The sequence below is a fragment of the Canis lupus genome, chromosome 36, assembly GCF_011100685.1.
Source record: "Canis lupus familiaris isolate Mischka breed German Shepherd chromosome 36, alternate assembly UU_Cfam_GSD_1.0, whole genome shotgun sequence".
Lineage (NCBI taxonomy): Eukaryota > Metazoa > Chordata > Mammalia > Carnivora > Canidae > Canis > Canis lupus.
This window is the reverse complement of record NC_049257.1, coordinates 21,111,925-21,138,913: the sequence shown is the minus strand read 5'-3', so window position 1 is coordinate 21,138,913 and position 26,989 is coordinate 21,111,925. Positions and strand designations below refer to the sequence as shown.

The 26,989-nt window shown below is 40.8% G+C and overlaps 1 long non-coding RNA gene across 2 annotated transcripts in view; it reads left to right on the top strand.

The window, feature by feature from the left end:
* Positions 1-26,989, top strand: part of LOC111094207 — an 86,330-nt gene that overhangs the window by 4,055 nt on the left and 55,286 nt on the right. For both annotated transcript variants that reach the window (XR_005384774.1, XR_005384773.1), the window contains exon 3: positions 24,403-24,592. This is a non-coding gene — a long non-coding RNA (uncharacterized LOC111094207). The remainder of the gene's footprint in view (positions 1-24,402; positions 24,593-26,989) is intronic.

Genomic DNA, 26,989 nt, shown 5'->3' with positions numbered 1-26,989 from the left:
TAGTTGTTTTATAAAAGGTATCCATGACAAGGCTAATTGATTCAAGGGACTTCTTTTTCAATAAAGGAACAGAGATTAGTTTACTGTCGATCTTAATTATTCCATCCATCAACCATTTGTTGCCCTGGGCAACTGGCATCATCTTTGCTGCTTGCTAATTTTAGCTCATTTTACTTAGTGAGGCGCATTTCTTTTGTTTCATTTTTGTGTATTTGGATGAGGAAAGAGGGACCTGACATTTCTGTGGGTGAAATTCTAAGCTGTGTTATGCTGAATTAACTAACAGAAATGTATTTTTTTAAAGTGCTTGATTGAAATTCATAAACCAAAGGTGTTTGTGGGTATACGTGTAGATGTACAGATGAACTCTTAAGTAAGCATAAATAACATGAACCTGTAAATGAACATAATTTAGCCTACTTGCAAACAAGCCAAAATGAGTGAAAAAGAAAATATAATTACCATCGCCAGAGGATATTTGGTCAAGGTCTCAAAAGAGTACTAAAGTTCTGGCTCTTGGAATTTAAGTATGCCCGGTGTCCTTTAGTTATATTGCTTTTAAATTAGATTTTGGTTTTGTTTTGTTGAACCCCAAGTACCATTCCACCTTCCTGCACATCTCCCCAGTGCATTCTGTTCCTTTATGTACCCTGGCTATGTCTGCCTCTGCATAGTGCTTTCTTTCTGAATCACTTGGAGTATATGTGATTGTGGACAGAAGGGCGTTCTAGCTGGAGCCCTACTGGCAGGAGGAGAAATCAAAGACAGGGATTTGCACAGATAAAATACTTTTAGAAAAAGAACAACTACATAGCCAAAAATGCTGGTCGTATGTTTTGTGAATGCAACATCATAAAACTGGTTTATTTATTTATTTTTTTAAAAGATTTTATTTTTATTTATTTATTCATGAGAGACACACAGAGAGAGAGAGAGAGAGAGAGGGAAAGAGAAAAAGGCAGAGACACAGGCAGAGGGAGAAGCAGGCTCCATGCAGGGAGCCTGACGTGGGGCTCGATCCCAGGTCTCCAGGATCAAGCCCTGGGCTGAAGGCGGCGCTAAACTGCTGAGCCACCTGGGCTGCCCATAAAACTTGTTTAAATACTGCATTTAGATTTTTACTTCTCTGGAGGGTAACTTGACTTATTTGGAGCTTTATGTTGGAGTGCAGAACCACAACTGCTGGTCCCTGCTACTCCTTCTTGTTGTTTTACATTGTCAGCGTAAGACTACCTTGGGTAAGTTTGATCATGCATGAGTGGAGTTTGCTCGTGTAACTGGATGAAATTCATAACAAGCTAAGACAACACATTTAATTGATTTCTCCTCCTTTTTTGCAACACAGCGGCTAGCATGATATTGTGTAGGTCACATAAATGGTGCCTTTTTGTCAGATAACCTGATTGTTGCAAGGAACAGACATTCACTTAGGGAAGCTCAAGTCAAAGTAGTGCTGATGAGGATGGTATAGTGTTAATCTCCTGGAATCCAGTTATGGGAAATGTAGCTGGGCTTTTTGGGAACTAGAAAGCCCTCAGGAGGCTACTCTTGACCTCTCTGGTTCTCTCTTTGGGCCTAGATATTTTTGCATCTGTGCTTTTCTTCTATAAATATATTCCATTCTCTCCTGTAGTAGACCAGCTTTCTTCGCAAGACTCTTATGTTTTGCTCTTTCAAAATTAGCATGTGCATGGGGTCTGGCCACCACCTGCCACAATCTCACGGTTTCCTGCCTGTGACCATCTAATGGACTCTCATTGGCTTTTTATTCTTCCTCTTCAAATGAGGAATTATTGTTGATCTGTCCAAGCAGACTAAAGCTCCATGAAGGCAGGAGTCACAACTGTTTGGTCCTCAGTATGTTCTCATTGCCTAGTGCACTTTGTGACACATGGTAGGTAGGCAGTGAACCGGTGACTAAATGATAACTCAAATACCTGGATGTCCTGAGGTTTGTTTCCATTGTCTCCTATATTTTCATCTCTTGGGTTGGTTAAGTGGTCTCCTAATGAGTGTTGAACATGGTATATGAAAAATTGAAGAGATCATTTGAAGTTCTGGGTGATATTATCACCACCCAGAGAGAATATACTTTTGCTGCTGATGTTTGGACAAAGCTATTAGGATAGAGGCTAATTACCCTAATCCAATCTGAGATTGTGCTAATTCAAATTTGTGTTTCAGTCTTTACAGAGATTGCATATTTCTAGTTGTTGATTTGCAACCTCCTCAGAAGCTTCCTGGGTATAATCTGAAACCAGCCCCCTTATGCTGAGGGCAGGGAGAGGAGGCAGGGAGAGGCAGGCTGCTCCAGATTGGTAGGTGGCAGGTTTCATAAATAAGGAAACTTATGAGGCTTGTCTCTGGTGGCCACAAGAAGAGTGCATCTCTGCACCTGCCTGCCACATCTGAAAAGTTTATGCAGAGGCCTTAACTGGGTTCAGTCACGTATACCATCCAGATGGTCTCAACACTACAGCACTACCTCAAAGCTGTATTCTTGGGGCAGCTTCTGGGAATGAGGGAGGTAGCAGAGCACACATTCCAAGGATGGGGGTGGGGAGTGAAGGGTGGTAAGGAGAATCTGATTGCCCAGGTCCAGCTCAGGGGACAAGTGGTAGTTACGTTTTCTCAATGACCTCCCCTTGTACTAATAAGCCATTATTCTTGGGGTGTAGTTCTCCTGTGAGTCAAATGGAAAGTTAGGGGTGTCTCCAGGACTTTTATTCTTGCTAGGCCCTGAACTCGATCTTTTTGTTGTTGTTGTTTGTTTGTTTGTTTTGGTAGCAGGAAACTGAAAGCAGAAAGATCTTCTCAACTTTCTAGTCTCTTGGCCATTCTTTAAAATGCCTCAAGGAGAAAAGGGTTGCCAAGTGTCAGACTAATCTGTCAGACTAATCTGAAAAGGCTTTCCTTTTCTTCTCTCTAGGTTCTTAACTCTCAGGTCTTGCTACCTTGGTAGCTATTTTACTTTAATTATTTTGGTTTGGTATTTTAACTCATCTGGCTGTTCTTGGCAAGAGGTTTGGTTAGATATAAGTCTGCTCTATCATAGCCAGAAGGGGGAAGGCAACTGTTGAGTAAATGATTAATATATTCTAGAGAAAGAATCTGATGGGCCTATCTTGGATTAGATGTTTCTCTTCATTTATCAACTCTGGCCAGAGAGGGATAACATAGCACTCAGAAGAGCAGCACTGTGGCCAGTGGCCGGCTAACTGATGGACGAGTTGGACAGGGCACTCATTGCCAAAGGTGCCTGCTTCAACTATCCTCAGAAGCAGCAGCAGCAGCAGCAGCATCACTCTTATTGATGCCTCATTTTTTTACACTGCATGATTTCTAAGACTCTGCAATATGCATTTTCTCCTCTCGTTTCATTACTCTAGGACCTGTGCTAGATACTCTAGGTATCTGTGTTAACATTCACTGTAATACCTTACAGTGTTTATCTTCCCTCATTTTTACTGCTGTCATCATCAACAACCCACACACCTAAAGTACACATGTCCTGGATCTTACAATGACCGGTTTCCATGTTCCCAACACTGTCTCTTTCCTCTTGCCCTAGCCACCCGTGAATTCCTCAGGCCCCAGGACCAGAATGGCTTGTTTGGTCATGATATGGCTTCTCTCTCTGTTTGCTTCCAACTCTTTCCACTCCTCATATGCTGAGTTCCTGAACAGCTGATGTGTGTTTCTGTACCTCAAGCCAAGTGTCTAGGAGGGACTGGAGAGTTTGAGGACAGAGCATGATGCCTAAACAGCAGGGTGGAATGAAGGACCAGGCACAAAATGAGTGTCAATATAAACTTAGTAAGAGACAACACTAAATACCTCTTTTACATATAATATATTGCCTGGGATTCCCTGAACAAAGGCTCTAAATAAAAATACCTAGGTGAACATAGCCATTCTTGCTTGGCTAACAGTTTAGAAACAAGCAAGAACTATGGGGAAGAGGTCCTTCATTGGGGAAAAAAAAGGAGGAAGGCAATGAATAAGAATAAGAATCAAGGTTTTTCAATTTTGTGTCATCCATTTTGGTTTGGTTTATCCAAGTCTAAACAAACTGGAGCCATACTCCACAATACATGTTGTCTTGTATGGTTACTTAAATTTCCCATTTAAATGTAACAAAAACATCATTATCATAAGAACTAACATCTGCTGAGTACTTATCATGGTCTCAATATGTATTATCATTTTTATTCTTATTACAACCCTATAAGGTAGGCAGTATCACCATCACATTTATAGATGGTGAAACTGACGTTACAAAGGGTAATTTCCCCAAAGTTACATAAAGCTTAGGAAGTGGCCAATATTTGAATTCTGGGGCCTGATATCAGAAGCCTCGCTTTGAACCACTGTACTATGCTGTACTATGTACATAGAATACAGATTGTTTATTTTTTTGAATTTCCACACAGAAGAATCTATGGGAAAGTATAATTTTCTTTTAAAAATTTCTTTCTTCCTTTCTTCCTTCCCTTCCCTTCCTTTCCTTTCCTTTCCTTTCCTTTCCTTTCCTTTCCTTTCCTTTCCTTTCCTTTCCTTTCCTTTCCTTTCCTTTCCTTTCCTTTCCTTTCCTTTCCCTTCCCTTCCCTTCCCTTCCCTTCCCTTCCCTTCCCTTCCCTTCCCTTCCCTTCCTTCCCTTTCCTTCCTTTCTTTCCTTTCTTTAATTTTTTTTAAAGATTTATTTATGCATTTATGATAGAGAGAGAGAGGCAGAGACACAGGAGGAGTGAGAAGCAGGCTCCATGCCTGGAGCCCGACGTTTGACTCGGTCCTGGGACTCCAGGATCGCGCCCTGGGCCAAAGGCGCCTAGGCACCAAACCGCTGAGCCACCCAGGGATCCCCTAAAATTTTATTTAAATTCAATTTGCCAACATATAGTATAACATCTCGTGTTCATCTTATCACATGCCCTTCCTGATGCCAGTTACCCCATCCCTCCACCCACCTCCCCTTCTGCATCCCTTTGTTTCCCAGAGTTAGGAATCTCTCATGGAATGTCTTCCTCTTTAATTTTTCCCCATTCAGTTTCCCCCTCTTCCCTTATGGTCCCTTTCACTATTTCTTGTATTCCACATATGAGTGAGACCATATGATAATTGTCTTTCTCCAGTTGACTCATTTTACTCAGCATAATAGCCTCAGTTCCATCCACATCAGTGTAAATGGTAAGTATTCGTCCTTTTTAATGGCTGAGTAATATTCCATTGTATATATAGACCACATCCTCTTTATCCATCATCTGTTGAAAGACATCGTGGCTCCTTCCACATTTTGGCTATTGTGGACATTGCTGCTATGAACATTGGGGTGTAGGTGTCTTGGCGTTTCACTACATCAGTATCTTTGGGGTAAATACCCAGTAGCTCAATTGCTGGGTCCTAGGGTAGCTCTATTTTTAACTTCTTAAGGAACTTCCACACAGTTTTCCAGAGTGGCGGCATCAGCTTGCATTCCCACCAGTAGTGCAAGAGGGTTCCCCTTTCTCCACATCCTCCCCAATATTTGTTTCTTGTCTTTTTAATTTTAGCCATTCTTGCTGGTGTAAAGTGGTATCTCATTGTGGTTTTGATTTGTATTTCCCTGATGGCAAGTGATGCGGAGCATTTTTTCATGTGCTTGTTGGCCATGTGTAGGTCTTCTTTAGAGAAGTGTCTGTTCATATCTTCTGCCCATTTCTTGACTGGGTTTTTTGTTTCTTGGGTGTTGAGGAAAGTACGATTTTTCTGTAGGAAAAGGGGCTGTACAGTAAAGGTTAAATTAGTATTTCTGTATTTGAGTATTTACTAAATGGCTGTAACAAAATGCAGTGTTTAGTCAAGGTGGATGCCAATCTCTATTTCATACAATAGCCTAGAGGAAGGCAGGGGTCCAGTTTATGGGCGATTGAGACACCGCCTGTCCTGTTGCTCCTATTCCCAGAGGTGTTGCTCATATCTCCTTGGCTGAAGTTGACATCATGTCCACATTCTAGCAATGGGAAGGGGAGAGAGAAGAGTGCTTTCTCAGACTTCTTAAAGTGACAATAACTGGAAGTTGCACACCTTACTTCTGCTCGTGACCTGTTTATCAGAACTTAATTATGTGGCCACACCTGGGGGCAAGGGAGTCTGAGAGGTGATCTTTATCTGGGTGGCTCTGTGCCTGGCCAGAATTTAGGAAGGCATTCTGTTTCTAAAAGGGAGAAGGAGCAGGTGAATGGGGGTGGGGAGGTGGGGAGAGGAGGGAAGTTAACAATTCTGACCGATTTCCAAACTAAACACAAATGATAATTTATTTATGAGTTTAGAATTCTTAAAGTTAGCTGTCATTGGTTATAAGTGATTCTTTCTCTTATTTTAGATAAAACTATCCTGTCTTGGATACAACCAAGCTAATCAGAATAATACTCTTAACTCAAAGCAAATTCCATAGTTTCAATTATATTAAAACCAGAAGAGATTACAGGCCATTGTTTTACTGCAAAAGAGATTATAAATACCATTAAGATAAGCTTCACTTTATAACTAAAGGATATTTATGGATACACTTGTATAGGGCAACTGACTAGATATTTGGAAACAGCTTACAGGGCTTAATTATAAACATGCTATCCCTTCTCTATTTGATTTGTAAGATAAGATTGATGGGTGTACACGCAGAACAAAAGGGGATTTAATAACAGAGATCAGCCTCACACCAAGTAGGCGGTCTGATTTAAAACAAACACAGCACATCAGCAAGCTCACGACTCTAAGCCTCTAGGCTTGATTAGCATCTTTGGGCAAATTAAGATTTCTTAAGCCCCCTGTGGGGGCCCATACAGAATGCAGTCACCTGAGTGACTCACACAGCTCAGGGAAGATGATGTGACATCTAGGACTGCAGTTTTTATTTCCAAAGAATGTTTGCTTGGAAATTTCTGCACATGGGTGTGGATGAAAATTCACAATTTTTACATATCCCGAGTATCAGTGTAAAACCGAATGCCCTTTTAGGTGTAGTGAGCCTCTAAGTTACTGCTGTTTGCCATTATTTGGTGTAGCTTGGTCTCTAAAGCCAGGGCTTGTTTGTTCTGGTGATTGCACATTCTCTCTTTCTCACACAGTTTCAGTTGTGCTTCCTTGAAGCAATCATTAGTTTTAGTTCATGGACCAGGCAGGCTTCCTCAGGGATGGGCCCTCAAATCACAGAACATGAAGCTGTAAGTGTCTCCCACACCACAGTCCAGCAGCGGATGGACAGATGAGAGAATCAAGCCCTGGGAAATTAAGGGCTTCATTATGGTTGCCACAGGACAGTTGGGTCTAGAACCTATATTTCTAGGCTTCTACTTTGGTGCTCCTTAAATGCCCACTGGCCTTTATCAATTGCAAATACTTAGGCAATTTGGGAATTTAATAAAAGTTCTGAAGTCCTTTTTGTTTAAAATTCATTTTAGAGTCTAAAAATGTTTGGATTCTCTAGTGAATTAGGCATTGCCTGACACAGGCAGAAGCTGTCCCAGAGGCCAGGAAGGTGTCACCTTGACCTACTAAGGGCTCTTATTTAGACTTGGACATTATTTCCAAGTGAGTTCTCTATAACCAGTCATTGTAACTGTGTGTATCTGTGTTCAGCACATTAATTTGTTAATGCTAAACATTTAAATAGCCTCAATTTTTATAACTGTTTTGCATAATATATTTTGCTTTAATAAAACAGGAGTCTAGACAATTGAATGTCATGAGAGTCTCATGATTTTTGAGAGATGTTTGGGGTGATGCTATATGCAGGTACAGAGTTGAGACTGAATAAGCATTTGTTGAATTGTGTTTGAGTTGAGTTTAAATCAGAGAATTAAACCTCTACTTGATTGGTTTGCTGTTGATTTCATTCCTGGTAAAAATCTGCAAAATATGGCAGAAAGGGCACAGTAGCTGATGTGAGGACATGGATTCAGAATCCTGACTCCACTTGTGAGTTATGTGGCCCTCAGGCAGTCATCTCTGCTTCCAGAGCTCAGTTTTCTCATCTGTGAAACAGGGAGAAGGTCATGTGCTTCACAGTAGGGCTGTGAGCCAGGGTTACATCTTCAAGTAAGATGATGTTTGTGAAAGTCTTTTAACTTAAGAAGCATCATTCAAATGTGAAGCACATTGTTTTTTGTTACTGTTGTGGTAGCTTTCTTACTATATTAGTTCAGTTGTAGTTGATTTCCGGTTTAGTGGCCTGTGTTCTAGTAACTTAGGTTTTTGCAAGCTAGATAAAAAGGTGTTGACCTGATTATAAGAAAATGTTTGACTCATACATTTCACAGGGTGATCTGAGAACCAAACATTCAGCAGTGCTCCAGCAGATCCAGAATATCTTTGTCAATTGATGGGATACCTTGTTTGGGTACCACCCAACCTGCTGTATGGAGGCCACTAAGCAGCTGCAGATTCCACCGGGAGATAAGCAAAGATGAGCTGTATCTGACCACCAGCATGCTCCTTTGGTCCGTAGGATATTTGTTCTCTGCAAACCTCTTCATTTCCTCAACTCTGCATGGCCGTAGTAAGGTGACCAAGAAGGCAAATACTGTCTGAGCAGTCACAGGGACATCCCTGTTCTCTGAGCACGCATGACATTGACGTCTGAAACCCTCATCCTGCCTTGGTTTGGTTTTGTTGTCTTCTTCTTCCTCCTCCTCCTCCCCATCCTGTAACCCTTGTCCTTCCTCCCTTTCTTCCTCTTCTTCTTTTTTTCCTCCTTCTTCTGGTAATGAAATTACACGAACACAAAAATCTGGGAACTTGTAGACATAAAATGCTGCTTCCCATAGTTATCCACTTCCTTCTTAGAGCTCTACCCTATCAGGGTTTTTATATTATTCCTGCTGATGAAGATGGGGAGAGATTCTTAGTAGAAACCTGGCAAGGAAACTGCATATGCAAAAGTTCAGAGGTCATTAATTCCTTGGGAATCCAAGTACCCGAGGGATTCATTTAGTGAGGTACTGAGGCAGGAGAGGGCAAAGGTCAAACAGGCTGGCCTTACAAGCCAATGGCAGGACTTTGCAGTTGTTCCTGGTGGGCAGTAAGGAGCCACAAGAATGTGCTAAGCAGGAGAATGACAAGATCCAGTTTGCATTTGACCCCTTGATATTCCTTCTTAGAATCTTTGCCTGGAGGCCCATAGGGCTCCTGGGTCTCTGCATGTGGAAACCAGAGAAGTGAGGTCTGAAGGCTTATGTTGTAGAAGAAGAGCCTAGTGGTGTGGAAGGGCAAGTGATTGCCTTGAAAGGGAGAAATAACAAAGAGGCAGATTATTTTTGACTTCATGGCAGCCGAGATTGCTAAATACTCTGAAGTTAGAAGTGCTTGTTGTCAGGGCCCAGTGTGAGGGGTGGGCCATGCCCAGAAGTCTTTCAAGCCTTATCATGGTTGCTCACTGTTCCCACTGCCTGGGGCCTACATGTGAACTGTAAGAACAAGTTCACTTCCCATCAGCCCTGACCAGACCGTCTCCAGCCAGCCTGTACTCATTCTTATCTGGAAGGCACAGAGCTAATAGCAAGCTAACTTATGTTGTGGCAGTTGGCCCTAAAATCAAAGGAAACTACACTAAGATGGAATGGTAACTAGAAGAGTCCCTGTGTGACCCAAACCTGTCCTACATTGTAGGTAAACATTCTTGGCCTCTCAAGACAGACACAGCTTTTGGCACTGAATACGTTTGCTGGTTTATGTGAGGGCATGTTGGTAGTTCCATAACAAACCTGAATCTCTGAGGATGCACATCCTGAACATTGTCATGCGTACAGGCTCTCTGTAATTAGAGCTCTGTGTAATAAACTCCACAAGAAATGGAGGGATTTGATCTACTCTTTGATGAACTTACTTGATAAAATTAAGATGCATCAGCAAACAATATTGTGAAGGAATTAACCCCTTAGTCTACAAATTGGAGATGAAGTGGAGGGAGCCAAAGACATCCTTGAATGATTTCATAATTTTGCCTAGTTCTGGCCCTGGTCTCTTCTCTGCTGAGAACAGTTGGGAAATAGCTTTCCTTTTGGAAAACCAGACGTGAGGTAGGAGTGAGTGAGTGTGTGTGTGTCTGTGTCCGTCCTTGTCCCTCTCCCTCCCTGATTGGTTTTAGCCCAGAACACAGGGACTGCTTTTGTCACATGCAATTAGTAAAAAAACAGAGCAATATGTAGTGTGCAGGGGTGGCATGTGTTGGTGGATGGATGTGCAATACTGTCTCAAGAACTACTCTTTTCATTGCTTCAAAGACCTACCTAGGATCCAAAGTGAGAGAGAGAGATGGGACTTCTCTTGCCTTAGGGGGTGTCCATTGGCAACAAAGTGACCTGCCTTTTGGGCAAATCAGCTGATGCTTTGACCTGATAGGCTGGTATCTGTGAGGGATGCATGGAGGGCATCATTCTGATATTGGTGGGAGATGAGATTAGAAGACTTCTAAAGTTCCCTTTAATTGTAGGGCTCTGCACTATGGAGAAAGAGGGGAAGAGGGGAGTGAGAATGGGAGGGGAGTCGGGTGGGAGAGAGAAGCCATTACTTCCTATCCTGATTGAAAATATGCCAGTTGAAGTGTAGAGATTATCATTGCAACTATTGTGTGAGGACTAATTTGATTTCCTTCTGATTCCCTCCCCACCCCCCACCCCCCAATTTTGTTCTTTTCTTCTCCAGTTTGCTGTTGTTACTGCTTCTCCTTTTACTTCTCATTCTCGTTTTAGAAGAAACTGGTAAATAGAAATTTTTTCCCAATCTACTACAATGCTATTGGGGAAAAAAAAATCAAGAGTTTATTTTATCTGGGGATTTTGGAAACACTGACTCAAATAGACATCATGAGAATGTGATGTGTGCTGGAACAAAATTGTCAAACACACAGTTACACAAGTATTTTAAAACTGATGGTTCTGAGGGGTGATTTGATTAGGTAATTACCCTTGTTAAAAGAGTAACTTAATCTGTGAGACACTCCCCCAGCAGAAAATTCATACTACCCTGGTTTAAAATAATTTCTTCACAAATTGCACTTAAAAATAATTGGAAATTTTAAAAAAGCAAATCTAATTTTTCAATAAAAAAATCAACTTTTAAAATTCCTCCCTGGTGGTCCAGTATTATTAAATATTCTTCTGGATTTTTTTTTATCTTGCTTTATTGGAAGGAGAAAAACAATTATCTGTAAACGTAATTTTTAATGCATGGTAATAAAAATAAATGGCATAGTTCTGCCGCAGTTCACCTAAATCTTCTTCCCTGGTGGTCTAGTGGTATTAAATAATCGGTACCACATGTATTCATCATTTGCTGACAGCAAAAGAAAAACTTTGGCATTTTATTGTCTAAAGAAACAGGCATGATGTTATTCAGGCTTCTGGGGCGACTTTGCTGATGGTCTGTGAAGAAAACATTTTCCTTGCTGGTGGGGCTGTGCTTTTTGTTAATTTACATGGCAATTAGTATAGAACCAGAGACGGGTGCTCTTTACAAGGTTGATTTGAGTTCCTCTTGCAGGTTGCCCTAAGAATTTTCTAGCTTTTTTCTGCATTAACTGGGGCATGTATCATGTATTGTTAACTCTGTGTTGGGTGGGAAGCTTGCATTTGGGTAGAGCCAGAGAATGGGAACTGAGTGAGTGCAATTTGCTTTGTAATGGTGTTGGAGGTGAATAGTTAGCAGTCTCAGAAGCACACCTCAACTTTGGTTCCTTGTGCCTACTCCTTTGACTTGGATTTATTGCTACTGAGGCTGAATTTATTGCTACTGATTGTATATAGCACATTCCAAACTTGAAAATGGATTAATGTTTCTGCTGTGTGTATTAGAAAGGATGCCTTATTTCCTTTTGTGGAAAAAAAAAGGACTTACAAAAGCTTAAGTATGAAAGTTAAGTCAGTGCCCTTCCTGGTGTACATAAAAAATACGGTGTTGGCGTGGAGCACCAGGAAACACAGTGGTTGTCTGAAGTACATGGGTGTGATCCGTGAGTCAGGTTTTAGAAGGTATGATGAAAGGCAAAGCGATCTTGTTTGCACACTTATTTATTTATATGTATTTTATTATAGAAGCAATAAAGTTACTTGTCCCTTAGAAATACGTGCTTTACCTAATTGAAGAGATTGGTAAAAAGTAGAGGCATGATGGTTATGAATATTGCTATGTTTAATGAAGTGATTTTGTTCCCTGATGTAGCGGTGGAGAGGAAATGGAGGCCCCATAGCGGTGTGTCTCCTGTTGTTATTTCTGATGGGGTGGCACCATGTCATAGCAATGCACTCCCAGACAGTGTTGAGTTCAAATCCCACCACCATCCCTTATTAGCTGTGTTGTATCAAACAACTTAACTGCCTGAGTCTTAATTTCTTCACTTGTAAAATAACGTATACCGATAGGAACAGAGTGCTATAAGAAATGAGTAATCCTAACACAATGGCTAGCATATGCTAAGGGTTCAGTGTTTTCTAGATTGGAAAAGATAAATTTGTAGAGTGATTTACCACTTTTCATGTTTGAGGGGATTTGTTCCTTTGAATTAAAAAAAAAAATTCTCCAAAATTACTCTGGTCTTGGGTCATCCCACAAAAATTAGATTTTTTTTTTTAAAAAGGTAGCCAATAACCTTGTAAATTTGTAAGCTTCTATGGCCCCACATCTAGAAAGAGCAACACTCCTTGAGCCCATTATCCTTAGAGGTTCCCTAAACTGCTATCAGAGGTACTTTATTTTGACCACTTTGAATCCTAGAAAAAGCAGAATGTGAACATTCAGTGTTGTCTCAAGTGTCTAGAGGTTACCATGTTCCAAAGAGCCTGTAAATAAGAAGTACTTGTTAGGTTGTTACAAGAGGCAACTTTGATTTCACCAGTTCAAGAAGGTGCGGTAGCTCAAGGAATTCAAACCAAAGTTGCAAAACAGATTTCATTTTACCAGAGTCTCAACACTTTCCCCTGCTTGAATGGACATGGTGTGTGTGTGTGTGTGTGTGTGTGTGTGTGTGTGTGTGTGGAGGGTGGTGTGCGTCTTCCTGAGAAGTCCAACTACGTGAGCTGTGGACGTTTTCTCTCCTCAAAGAGTTTCTCCCACGCCAGCAGTATAAAACAATTAATTTTGAGTCTGATAGAAATCTCCAGTTTGTAATTGAAAACATGTGTGTGGGGATTGAGTGGCGTTGCTGCTGCCAAGCTGTGTGTGGCAGGAGTGAATCTCCACTGAGCTCCAAAGCATTCCTGATTTTATGGCGAGTTTCTCCATTGGAGTCCTTATTAGTAGGTTTTATGTAGGTGGCTTTTTAGTGATCGACCAGAGAGGGAAAAAAGCTTTTTGTAAAAGGTTCGAAAAGCTGCATTAAAGCCTTGGAGGGAACAGGTTTTAACTTTGTGGCATTTTGATTTTAAATGGTATTCGATGCTGTGGCTTTACCTTTAAACTTCTCCCCCCATTGATGCTAGCAGCATCCCTGCACTTGTGGGGGAAACTCCCGCACAATGTAGCAATTACTGATTTATGTTCCAGTGATAAGAATGTGTTTTATTGTGGTCATAATATTTGTTCAATTTAACTACTATGTACTGGAAAGTATCATAAAAACTTCTCTGATCAAATGTTATGAGACAAAGGATCATAAGCTGCTCTTGATCCATGCACTCTACTCCCGTGGTGTTTGTGTGCATGCCACCATGAAGAGAGGACAGACTATGGGCCTGTCTATTTCTGTGTCCTCCTACCCATATTTAAAAGGCAGTCCCCAATATAGGTCGTTTAAGCATTTCTGATGCCTTCTTGTCATCCGTTGGACTCCCTTTCTAGACTATTATCTATCCCTTTATAAAAAAATTTAGAAAGACTCTATTTCTCATGGCCAGATCTCAGCTTCTCATCAGTCTTTCTCCAGACAGTCTCTTTTGGAAGTTGAGAATTACACTGTATTTTGCTGTCAATTTTTGGACCTGACTTAGGCTTCTGTATATTCTATGATCATCCCTAAAGAAAGGGGGGAAAAAAAACACAAAACCTTTCTTTAAAAAAAAAAATTTTTTTTATTGAAGTTCGCTTTGCCAACGTATGGCATAACACTCAGTGCTCATCCCATCAAGTGCCCTCGTCAGTGCCCTTCAACCAGTTACCCCATCCCCCTCCCTGCCTCCCCTTCCACTTACCCCTTGTTCGTTTCCCAGAGTTAGAGGTCTCTCATGGTTTGTCTCCCTCTCTAATTTTTGCCCACTCATTTTCCCTCCTTTCCCTTATGATCCCTTTCACTATTTATGTTTCCCGTATGAGTGAAACCATGTGATGATTGTCCTCCAATTGACTTACTTCACTCAGCATAATACCCTCCAGTTCCATCCACGTGGAAGCAAATGGAAGGGTATTCATCCTTTCTCATGTCTGAGTAATATCCCGTTGTATACATAGACCACATGGACATGGACATCGAGGCTCCTTCCACAGTTTGGCTATTGTGGACATTGCTGTTATAAACATTGGGGTACAGGTGTCCCAGTGTTTGACTGCATCTATATCTTTGGGGTAAACACCCAGTAATACAATTGCTGGGTTGTAGGGTAGCTCTACTTTTAACTCTTTGAAGAACCTCCACACAGTTTTCCAGAGTGGCTGTACCGGTTCACATTCCCACCAACAATGCAAGAGGGCTCCCCTTTCTCCACATCCTCTCCAACGTTTGTTTCCTGTCTTGTTAATTTTCCCCATTCTCATGGTGTGAGGTGGTATCTCATTGTGGTTTTGATTTGTATTTCCCTGATGGCTAGTGATGCGGAGCATTTTTTCATGTGCTTGTTGGCCATGTGTATGTCTAAAAAAAAAAAAAAAAAAAAAAAGACCTTTCTTATCTTTTATTGTGATCTATTATTATTAGGGGCTATGGAGAGCCTCCACTAAGTAGGCAGGGCTATTTCTCCAATGCTAGATCACCACACAAATTCTAGGAAAAGGGCTCTTTATCTGTCTTCTAGAGTGCTGCTGCCAGAGAGTTCTTCCCTGGTTGGTCTTCTCTGGCAGTTCTCCATAGCCTCCAGAGTCAAGTCTATACACAGTGATGTGGCCCCTGGTTATGTTTTTAGGTTCATCTCTAGGATTGCCCTACCTCACTCTCACCCTCTGTTTTACCCTCTGCTCTACCTTCCAGTCATAGGAAACTACTTGGGTTCTCCAATGGATTTACCACATCATGTTCTTCAAGGCCAGCATCTTCTGAGAAGCCTTTCCTGCTTCCCCAGTGGGCTTCCATAGCTCCCAGTGTGGACCAACTGGAGCTGGACAGATGAAGGAATATACTAGATTTTGCAGTGGAACCACTGTAAGAGGAATCTGATTGCTGATCCTGATCCATTTCAATGTGAAATCAGACAAGAAATGATTTTTTTAAATGCCTCTTTACGTCTCCTGATAGAATGAAAAGAAACACATTTTCTGTATATGCTCTGTTCCCTCTTCCACTTAGGACAGAGCTGAGGTCAATCTGTTTCTCGGCAGACACGACTAGAGGAAGTCCCAGGATTGAAGAAGAGTAGAAGTTATTTTAGTGTGTAGTTGTGGATGACTTCTTGTTCCTTTTCCCCTGCAAAATGTGATGACTTTTGTTGTGGGTAATGGCGGAGGATTCCTTCATCATTCAGTCCTAGGTAAGGGAAAAGTACAGATGCAGACAAGAATGGGATATGGCTAAAGTTCCTTCTGGGTAATAATTTGTATTCATCTTTCCAGACTATGTAGGTATTTATATTCACAAATGAAAGACTCTACAAATTTGACCCCTCTATAGATTTTAAATGCCATTTTTATTAAAATGCTAATAATTCATTATATTTTGAAAATTAATCATTCAGCTTCTAATAACTTAATTTGTAATCATTAGGTCTGATAGTCATGGAGGGATTATGGAAGGGAGTAGGAAGATAGGTTGAGGCAGAGTGGCATTGTGGTAAATCAGTGGGCTCTGGAGACCTGCTGTGTGGCCCTAGGCAAGTTACTTGGTCTCTCTTGGCTCAGTTTTCTCATCTGTGAAAATGGAGAATAATAAGAGTACCTACCTTACAGTGTTGTTATTGGGAATCAATGTGTTATTTGGCATAACGTGCATGTGTCAGTGCCTGACATATAGCGTGTATCTCCTGAGTACTTGCTATGATATTTTGGTCACTTTTTTTTTTAAAGATTTTTTATTTATTTATTCATGAGAGACAGAGAGAGGCAGAGGCACAGGCAGAGGGAGAAGCAGGCTCCATCATGCAGGGAGCCCAATGCGGGGACTCGATCCCATACTCCAAGATCACACACTGGGCCGAAGGTAGGCACTAAACCGTTGAGCCACCCAGGGTTCCCTGGTCACTTCTTTTAAAATAGAAGCTGCTAGCTTTGAATACCTCTCAAGAAATACCAGCCTGGTCTGTTTACTTGCCTTTCTCCCCACTAGACTCTGAGTTCGTTTAACCATCTTTGTATCCCTAGCACTTACCCTGCAGGAAATACCCATAATTATTTCTTGAATGAATTAATGAGAAAATGGTAGTGAACTACTGCTTCTTCATCCTTTCTCCTTCATCACAGAAGAATGAAAAAGGAGCGTGAATTTTGCCACGGTGTATGATTACTCTCTGGGGGTTGTCTGACCACAGCAATTAAGAATTCACAAAGATGATTAATCTTACACAGCTGTGCTAGTAAAATAACTTTGATAGGCTCATTGAACGGGGATTTCCCTAAAGGGTCATAGAAGCCATCTCCCTGCTTTTGGGCAGGTGGTTCTAATATAATGTAGAAATGTTAGCTGTGTACTATTTCTAATAAATCTCCAAAAGAGAGAATTACTTATCTTCCTTAATGCTAATATATAATAATTTAGTGGCCTATATCTCTTATATAGGAACTTCATTGAGTAGTTTTAAAGGCATTAAAGATTTAGGTGAGGTACAATGAAAATGGATGTCAGACTTTGGAATGAATTCTCATTCAAGTGGCTCTTTTTCCTAGTTTGAGATTCTTTGAAAATAAAGTGGGATAAGTGTCAATACTATGTGACCTAATTGGAATTCTGTCTAAGAAGAGGTCCATTGATACATCTAGCAGTTTTCCTTCATGGGTCTTTATTGAGTGCCTTCTGTGTATTGGGCATCTACTCAGGGCTAGGATGAGCACATGGTCCCTGTCCTCTGGGACTTGTAAAGTTAGAGTTTGAATAAGCAATTTAAAGGGCACGTGGTTTTAAAGAAGATCTTGGTCAAGGGAATCTTTCTAGGGGAATGACCTTTAAAGAATAAAAAAGGGGAGAAATTCACTCAGATAAAGATGGAGAAGTAGACAAGGGCCAGATCATGCCAAGTCTTACAGGTCAGGTGTACTGGATTTGGACCATGCCCACTTACCTAAGCTATATCATGTTTCCCAGAAATCCTTTCCTTGTATGGTTCTGGGTTAGTGTAGGTCAGAAGAGATGTCTTACAGGAGACTTGGAAGGCAGAAGTAAAGCATCAGCCATACTTATCATGCTCTCAAGGTTGGGGCAGGGCTCCAACCTGTACTGTGGCTGTTTGTGCATTGAGATCTGCTAGCTCATCTCATTGGTGTGGGGCAGCTCCTGGATCTGCCACCCTCGCTGGATCTCTTCCTTCAGCTTCCTCAAGCCATGGGCTAAGTGCCTGTGCAGCTCCATAGGGTAGAGGGGGTGAGTGACACACAGGTTCTAATTTGTCCTCACAGTTTCCCATTGTCCTTGTAGATCCCAGGTCATCCCCAAAGGTACCAGTGTGTTCTTGCTCTTGTCCATATCCAGATGTCCTTCTGATCACCAGTCTGATTGGTCTGTGATAACCTCAGGCTCAGACTAGAAGCTGAGACAATGGCTAACATAGACTGCTCCATCAGCTCCTGCAACTATGTAAAGTTGGTACCCTCTAATAAATCCCTTTCTTTACCATGGTGATTCTTCTTGTTTGATCACATGCTGACTGATATACCATGAAAAGGATTTGGGTGTTTATTCTAAGAGCAGTAGTGGTCATTGAAAGTTTTGCAGCTAGAGAGTAACATGATCAGAAATTTTTTCTATTCCACCTGCAGCATGAAGACTGGCTTAGATTGGGGTAGTTAGGACAAGGGCAGATAGGAGGAGATCTGTGAGCAGAGAATGCTAGTGCTAATCAATAAACACATTCTTTACTTCCTGGCCCAGAGTTACGTTACTTTCTCCAGCTCTTTCACAATTTGGTAAAGCCCCATGGCTGGCTGCTGGCCAGGGGATGAAAGTGGATGAAATGTCTGCCCTCCCATGCTTGGCAACTCTTTATGCCCTGTGTCTTCTCTCATGTGCTAGCCAGAAGGAGAGGACCCAGTAGTGGATTCAAAAGCCCTGGAAGATTGTGGAGCTATAGGAGAAGAAGACAGAAGTTTGCAATACGGGTCCCAGCACCAATTTGTTGGATAGAGAAATACATTTTTATTGTATTCAGTCACCTAGATTTTGAGCTTGTTTGTTAAAGTAGCAAGTATTGTTTAACCTGAGTAATATAGAGTGTGGGCAATAGGTAACGATGGAAGAAGATACTACCAATGGAAATAGAGATATTTAGAAGGTAGAATCAGTAGTTCTTGATGGTTGATTAGATGGAGTGGTGATAGAGAAGGACAAGTTAATCATGAAGCAAAAATGAGTCCAGAGTTCCTAGATTGGATAACAGGGTGAATAATACTGAACTAACTAAGTGAACTTGATACTGGTTCTGACCAGTAGCTTCTAATGTCTCATGATCCATGTGGCATTTTGTGTTGTTTTTTTTCCTTCTACTTCTTAAATGTCTCTAAGATTATGTTACAAAGTCTTATCTCTATCAGTTTCTATTTTTAGATACAGGGGTCTGCCTGTAAAGGAGGAAGGTGTTATCATTGATCTTGGAGGGTCATCTTTCTCATCTTTGTCCTTACCTGGGCCTCTTTTTTTTTTTTTTTTTTAAGATTTGTTTATTAATGTTTAGAGAGAGAGAGAGAGAGACTAAGAGAGAGCATTAGAGTGCAGAATGGGGGGAGGGGCAGAGAGGGAGAAAGAATCCCAGGCAGACTCCCCAGTGAGTGCAGAGTCCAATGCAGGGCTCCATCCCAGGATCCCGAGATCATGACTTGAGCAGAAACTAAGAGTCAGCTGTCAATTGACTGAGGCAGCCTGGTGCCCCTTACCTGGGTCTCTTAATGAAAGGCAAAAAGGTGATTTTACATAATGAGCATCCTCAGGGACATTTTTTGTTTGAGTTTTCATGGATTGTAATTGCCAAGAGATCCTGAGGCTGCCTCTAGAGGAAAGCTGATTGTTAGCCTCTACTGTCCAACCAACTGTTTATATCTTGGAGAATATTGATAATTAAAATGGACAACAGTGACTTTTCATTTCCTCTGACTTTAGATATTGGCCTCTAGAAGTGGTATTAATACCCATGACCAAATAGGAATTTATTTGCCAGTTTTTATAAGTCACCTACCAAGTTTGGAAGCAAATCAGTAACTCAGATGTGGGACACCTAATATCCATTGTTAATCTCTAGATCCATAGTCTTCATTTCCTCTGCTTGCCTTCCTTTCCTTCCTCTGGATAACAATGAATTGTTAGACTGGTCTAAGTGTGTTCATGTGTTCACTCATTCTTTTAAGCAGTAATTTGTTCCTATTAAATGCCAGGCAATGAACAGAGTGCTGGGGATGCAAAACCCAAGTTGGAGTTCCTGTGTTATAGGAGCTTATATTTTAGTGAAATTACAGACATATGATTAGGCGGTTTTAGTCCAGAGCAGTAAGTGCTATGGGAGCATGCATAAAGGAAACCTAACCCAATCTTAAGGAATCAGGAAGCTTACAGAGGATTGACAGAGAGAGCATGAGCTGTTGAAGGGGTCAGCAGGGGAGTGGAGGAGGGAGGGAAACACGTTTACTAGGGAAAGTGGTTTGAAGGAAACAATTTTCTGATCTTACACTGGTGATCTTTGTGAGGCACTGCCTATTACACGCAAGAGAGAGGATCTCTTAGAGCTGCCCATGCTGCTCACAGAGGAGGACTCTATTCCAAGGAAACTGGGAAATAGATGTTTCATCTTGTTTCTCCTTTGGGGTTGGTTTGGGATGTGGATCTTCTGATATTTTGAATCTAAATTTGTCCCTGGGTGTGTGTGGATATGCTTATACGTGGGTGTGTGTACCCATCTCCCTACTTCTTGTACTCCCTCTCATGTTGGCAGGCCACAGAGAAAGGCTCTGATAAATTAGCTTGGTTCAGATCCTGAGACTGGATTCGAACATACATTGTTTTCATTCTTCTACAAGTGCCTGATGATGATGTAAGGGAGACAGTGATTAAAAATGCAAAGGTAAACGGACCTACATTTTTAGGCACCAACCTACAGGGGTAAATGTACCTGAAAGTGATAGTTGAAAAAACATGGCTCCTGAGGTATGTGTGCAGTTGTGATTGGCAAGAAAATGATGGAAATTCTCATGTCAGTGTAGGAAAAACAATGAAGTAGCCTGGCATAGGCAATGTATGAAATTTCCCTGGGATTTCCAAGGAATGCTCAGGTGATTCAGATGCAGAGGTCCATGGAGCACAATTTTAGAAACTGGTGCTCTAAAAAAAAAAAAAAAAAAAAAAATCAGCTTAAAATGAGAGATTTAATTTCTTTTTTTCCCAAAGCACCATGGAATTGTTTTCCATTCGTTTTTGGCTCTTCCTGAAGACATTTCCACATGATGACATAGGGAGAGAACATTTGCAAATCACATTCAGGGTGGTGAGAGATAATGAAATTGAAGTGTCAGCAGTTTGCAAAAGGAAGCTTTTTTTTTTTTTTTCTCTCTCAAGCCCTGTTATTACCTTATTCAATTTGCACTTTATTTTGAAGCACATGTATAGAAATAAGCAAATTATTAATTCAAGCTTGTCTTCAATTTTGTGCTTGGCCTGCAAACCTCTAACATCTCTCCCAGTTCCCCAGGCAGACTGCTGAAGGCTTGGTGATAGGCTGAAGCGGGCATATTCATTATTCAATATGAGCTGCAAGCAATTTGATATTTCATGTGAGCATGTGGCAGGGCTGAGGGGGGGAGAGTGTCATTCAGGGGAATATGGTCTAGGCCACTACCATTTTCATGTTTAGCTGAAGGCTTAACATTAGCTGTGCTTGCATGTTTTGAGGATAAGGATAATTCCATTGAGAATCATGGCTACAGCCAGGTGTTTTTGTCTCTGTGACATGTCCTATTTCTCTGTGCAGGGAGCACTTCTTGAGCCAGGCCATATGCTCAGCATCACGGGGGCTTCATGTGCTCCTTCTGGAGCGCTGGGAATAATGAGATCCTGAACAGTGAAGGGCAGAGTCCCTGGAAAGCAGCCATCCTTGGTGGGGGTGGGGAACGCTCATGGCCCCCCACTCCTGAGGCCTGGGAAGCATTTCTATATGATGTCTGCATCATCTGTCAATACCTCCATTCCTCGGGTGGGCACCCACGCCCACATCTGGACTTTTTTTCCCATTATAAGAGAAACGGGCCCTGCAGTCTTTCTTCTGCATATATCAAAAAATGTCTTTTCTTCTGCTTAAGTACTTGTAGGTTGCCATCAGGCTTTCAGATCATAAAATTTTAGGGGTGCCTGGGTGGCTCAGTCTGTTGAGTGCCTGACTGTTTCAGCTCGTCACGATCTCAGGGGCATGAGATTGAGCCCTGCATTGGGCTCCATGCTCAGTGTGGAATCTGCTCGTCCCTCTCCCCCTCTCTTAAATAAATAAATAAAAAATAAATAAATAAATAAATAAATAAATAAATAAATAAATAAATAAAGTCAGTCTTAAAAAAGATCACAGAATTTCAGAATGGAAAGGTCACTAGAGTTCAATTGTTTTAATACCCTCATTTTTACTTACGTGCCTGTGTGCAGCCTTGAGGTTAGAGAGGTCAGGTGATTTGTGTGGGGACACATAGCTAGTTAGATGTAGCCCGGGGACCAGATCTCAGATACCTGGATTCTTAATTGAGTGCTCTTTCTACTAAGCTAGGGAATACTTAGAACAGTGCCTGGAACATAGAACTCCATTTATAAAACTGTAATATTCTCTAAAATGTTTGGTCTAAGACGTGATCATTTTCAGAACCTTCCTACCATGTCCACAAAGGGTCCAAGAAAATGCCTTTTTGGCTGCCTGAGAGAGCTGGTCTGCAACTTTTGGAGTTCCGGAAACTAGGTGCATACCTTTCCACCACCCAACCTCCCTTTCCTGGTGTTTTGTGGAGGGATGGCTCTGGTCTGTTGTGGCTGATCTGCTAAGTAGCATTAGTGGTCACTCTGGGATGAGAACAGTCTGTGTGTTTGGTATAAACAGTGAGTAAACTCATATTGGGTTATCAGGGAAAATAACAATGAAAAAGTCTGGGACACCCTCATCCCACTTAGCCACTGAATGGTTTCCTTAAGCAACAGACCTATAGCTGATGGTCTCGGGGCTCCTCTGGCTCATTCTCCTTGTGGCACACTAACATGCTTGGTTAATTGGCAGACAAGGACACTCAGGGCACAGAGTGGGGCTGAGGAGTATAGGAGATGGTGCAGTTTTAGTTGAGCTGCTGGGCAAATGAGCATGAGGGTCCCCATTAGGGGACAAAGTGAAGTTGGAAGCATGAAGATCGAAACATCTATTTTCCTCAGAGCAATGTTAAAGAGCTTATGAAATCTCTTTCTGTATTTGCTTTTGATTTAGTTTTACAAACATACACACACAGACTTGTGTTTATTGTCATACTCCAGATAGTGGTGGCACTACAATAACATAGTAGTTTTCCCATGTGATCTGAGAAAGCCTAGCAGCCCTGAGACTCTGTCAGGAGTCTATCAGATCATCAGATCAGAGCTATTTTCAACATTATGTTAAGGTAATAATCTGTCTTTCTCACTTTCTTTCTCTCATAGTGTTTTCCAGAATACACAACATGTGATACGGGGCAGATTGAATGTGGGAGCAGGTGTGAGAATCTGGTAGCCCAGATTCTCTTAGTGCAGACATTAGTGGGATTTGCAAAGATGTAAAACTATACCATTATTCTTACTGAATTCTGTTTTGTTCTGAAAATACAGTCATTTTATATAAAACCATGTTACTTATATTAACATATAGTGGGGTTTATTATCATTTTGCAGTGAATCAGTGAACATTTTATACTTTTTCAGTTTTAATTTCTAATACAATAAACATCAATAGCTAGAACTCACATAAACCAAAGTTCCTTGGAGTCCTCCATAATATTAAAGTATAGAGGAGTTCTAAGACCAAACATTTAAGAATTGCTACTTGAAAGCAATGAGACTTTCCCCCCTCTCTCTCCCAAACAGATGCTGTAGCATGTAGTAAAAATGAAGGTTTCTCCTTTTCAAATAGTCACTTTGAAATCCTATATTCCTAGTCTGGTGATGTCATTTCTGAGTCTTCTTTTAAGCCTACCTTTTGGAGCTCTCGTTGGCCACCTGGCCAGAGCTTCCCAGAAAACCTAGTGTTATGATTTTAACTTGAAGCCTTGTTTTTGATCCATGATGTGTGATCCCTGTTGATAACCCGCATTGCTAAACCAGGCTTCAAGTGAGTTGGGATTCTTTGTAACAATCAAATCCATCACTTGAGGTACCAACATCTGCAACCAATAATGTTATATCAAAAGGATATGCCTGGGTTCAAAATGCAGATCCTCAAAAAGAGTTAGAAAAATGTTTTGATAACAGCAGTATCATGGAAATTATGTAGCTTTCAAGGATTCTGGGAGATATGTGTTGAGTATGTTTAAGTCCTGGCAGATTGGTAAAATTTGATCTTATTATTTTATAGTTTTATCTCATAAAGCTCAAAGCTATAATGTACACACACCAAGTTGGTATTCTCCAAGCAGAGTGCTTATTTGTATACTAAAATAAAACCTTATGAGTTGTCAAATACCTTTTTGATTGGGTGATGGCTTTATCTGGTTTTCAGTGCTCTGTGAAAAATCCTCAGAAACATATATTCAAGTTAATGCCTGGCTCCACTGACACCTCACCCGCTTCCCATGGGGCATGAAGCCTATTGGTGCTACTTTTTAAAGCATGCGTTATATTTTTCGTGTTCATGGGAACCTGTCTGGTGATTACATTTTAGAACAATTTGCACATTTTCTAGTAAGGAAAAAAATGGTGTAGTGCTTTACAAAGCTCTTAGGGAAGAGACATCTCAGATTTCTCATGGAATCACCTTCCGCCAGGCTGTGTAGCATCCTTTGCAGGCGAATCACCTAGGGCAGTTTTGGTGGTGCAAGTTGCAGGGCTAAAGGGTTAAATGCAATCAGAATTCTGAAACAATGGAGGTAACAGAAACCTTTTCTGTTTTCTAGAGCGAGGTATTGATCTAGTTCTGCTGCAAGGCTCTTTGCTTTATCAATGAATTTTAAACAGAAAACATCTTGAAGATGCAGAAGTTAGTGAATTACCAGGAGCAGAGGCATTTTCAGAAACATTCAGGGAAAGGCAGGTTTCAGAGTCTGGAATGGCGGGACCCATGCCTACATCACTATATTATCTAAGGTTAGTGCCTTTTTTAAAAAATTTTTTTTAGTGGGAAACTGCATGGGTTGATAAGTTATAAGCTACCTCTCCCACCTATTTACCCACTTCTCTTCACTTTTCCATTTGTTCCATTGCCATCTCTGACGCTTGCAATTTACTTAGAGGTACCAGTATATCAAGTGTTCATTGCCAAAAACAGGAACAACTCAACATTTCCTCCAGTGCTTATTTTCTTGAAAATATTATGTATATTATGATTATTATTTTGTATGTCATTATATATTTTATATTTTTGTGTATGATTATTATTTCATCACTTCCCAGTAATACACAGAAGCTCAGGCTAAGTACTCTATGTATAACCAAAGGCTTGTGATGGAGTTGAGATTCAAACAGAGTTTGACTCCAAAGCAGAAACTCTTTGCAGTATATCAAACTTGTATCCCTGCCCCCCATCATAAAAGAGTCAGTTGAGATGGAAGTTTTTAATATTTCTTTTTAAGTCAAAAAGTTTAAGCATTACTCTGAAAAATATATCTTGATGAGTTATTCCAGTGTATTATATCTCTGTAATATACTGCTTAAGTTCATGACTAGATGGGTAATCATTGATTAGGGGATGAGGAGCCTAGATATTTCCTTGGGGAAGGGGTCTGCATTTCACTGGAGGGGTAAGGCAGTAGCTTAAGATTTGTTTCCAGTTCATACATGCATTGTATTTTTTTTTTGTGCCTTAACAAATTACTACAAATTTAGTGGCTTAGAACAACACAGATTTAGTGTTCAGTAGGTTAGAAGGCTGACACAGGTCTCAGTGGGCTGAAATCAAGGTGTCAGCAGAGATGTGTGCCTTTCTGGAGACTCTACGTAGTAATTTTTTTCCTTGACTTCTCCAGCTCTTAGAGGCTGCCCGCATTCCTGGGCTTGTGGTCCCCTCCTTCATTTTCTAAGCCAACAATGCTGTATCTCTCAGCTCATCTTCTGTGGTCACATTCCCTCTCACTGATTAGGGACAAGTCCTCTGCTTTTAAGGACTTGTTATTAGATTAGGCCCATTTGAGTAATTCAGGATAATCTCCTTGTCTCAAGGCCCTTAACTTTCATCACATCTGCTAAGTCCTTTATGCCAGGTAGGATAGGATATTCACAGGTCCAGGGGATGAGAGTGTGGACATCTTTCAGGGCCTGTTATTTGGCTTACCCCATGTGTGAAACCTAAGCATGCTGGTGTGCCTGTGAAAAGAATGCAACAATCTGTTCTCAAAGAGATGCCCAGTGTCAAAACGGACCAAGTTTAATGCTGAATCAGTGACTTTATTCAATAAGTTTTTATTAAGCTTATTGAACACTCAGTATTGTTTGAAATTTAGTGTCTCTTTTTAAAATTAATAAACTTTATATTTCTTTAGACCCCTTTTAGTTATACAGAAAAATTGAGGAAAAAGTACAGAGAGTTTCCATATATTCCCTTTCCTCTCATTTTCCCTTATTATTGGCATCTTGCTTTGGTGTGGTCCATTTCTTGCAACTGATGAACCAATATTGATGCATTATCTTTTATTAAAATTTTTTAAATTTAAATTCAATTTAATTGACATATACTGTATTATTAGTTTCAGAGGTAGAGTTTAGTGATTTATCAGTTTTGTATAACACTCAGTACTCATTACTTCAAGTGTCCTCTGTAATGCCCATCACCCAGTTATCACATACCACCACTTATCTCCTAGCAACCCTCAGTTTGTTTCCTATAGTTGAGTTGCTTATAGTTTGTCTCCCTCATTATTTTCATTTTATTTTTCCTTCCCTTTCACTAAGTTCATGTTTTGTTTCTTAAATTCCAAATATGAGTGAAATCTGTAGTATTTGTCTTTCTCTGACTGACTTCTTTCACTTAGTATAATACCCTCTAGTTCCAGCCACATTGTTGCAAATGGCAAGATTTCATTCTTTTTGATGGCTAATATTCCATGGTGTATATATACATATATAGATATGTATATATGTATATGTGTGTATGTGTATGTATATATAAACCACATCTTCTTTATAATTTTTTAAAGATTTTATTTATTTATTCATGAGACAGAGAGAGAGAGAGAGAGAGAGAGAGAGGCAGAGACACAGGCAGAGGGAGAAGCAAGCTCCACACAGGGAGTCCAATGTGGGACTTGATCCTGGGACTCCAGGACCACGCCGTGGGCCAAAGGCAGGCGCTAAACCACTGAGCCACCCAGGGATCCCCCACATCTTCTTTATCCATTCATCTGTTGATGGACATCTGGGGTCTTTCTGAGCTTTGGGGATATTGCTGCTATAAACACTGGGGTACACGTGCCCCTTAATACCACTATGTTTGTATCCTTTGGATAAATACCTAGTAGTGTAATTGCTGGGTTGTAGCATAGTTCTGTT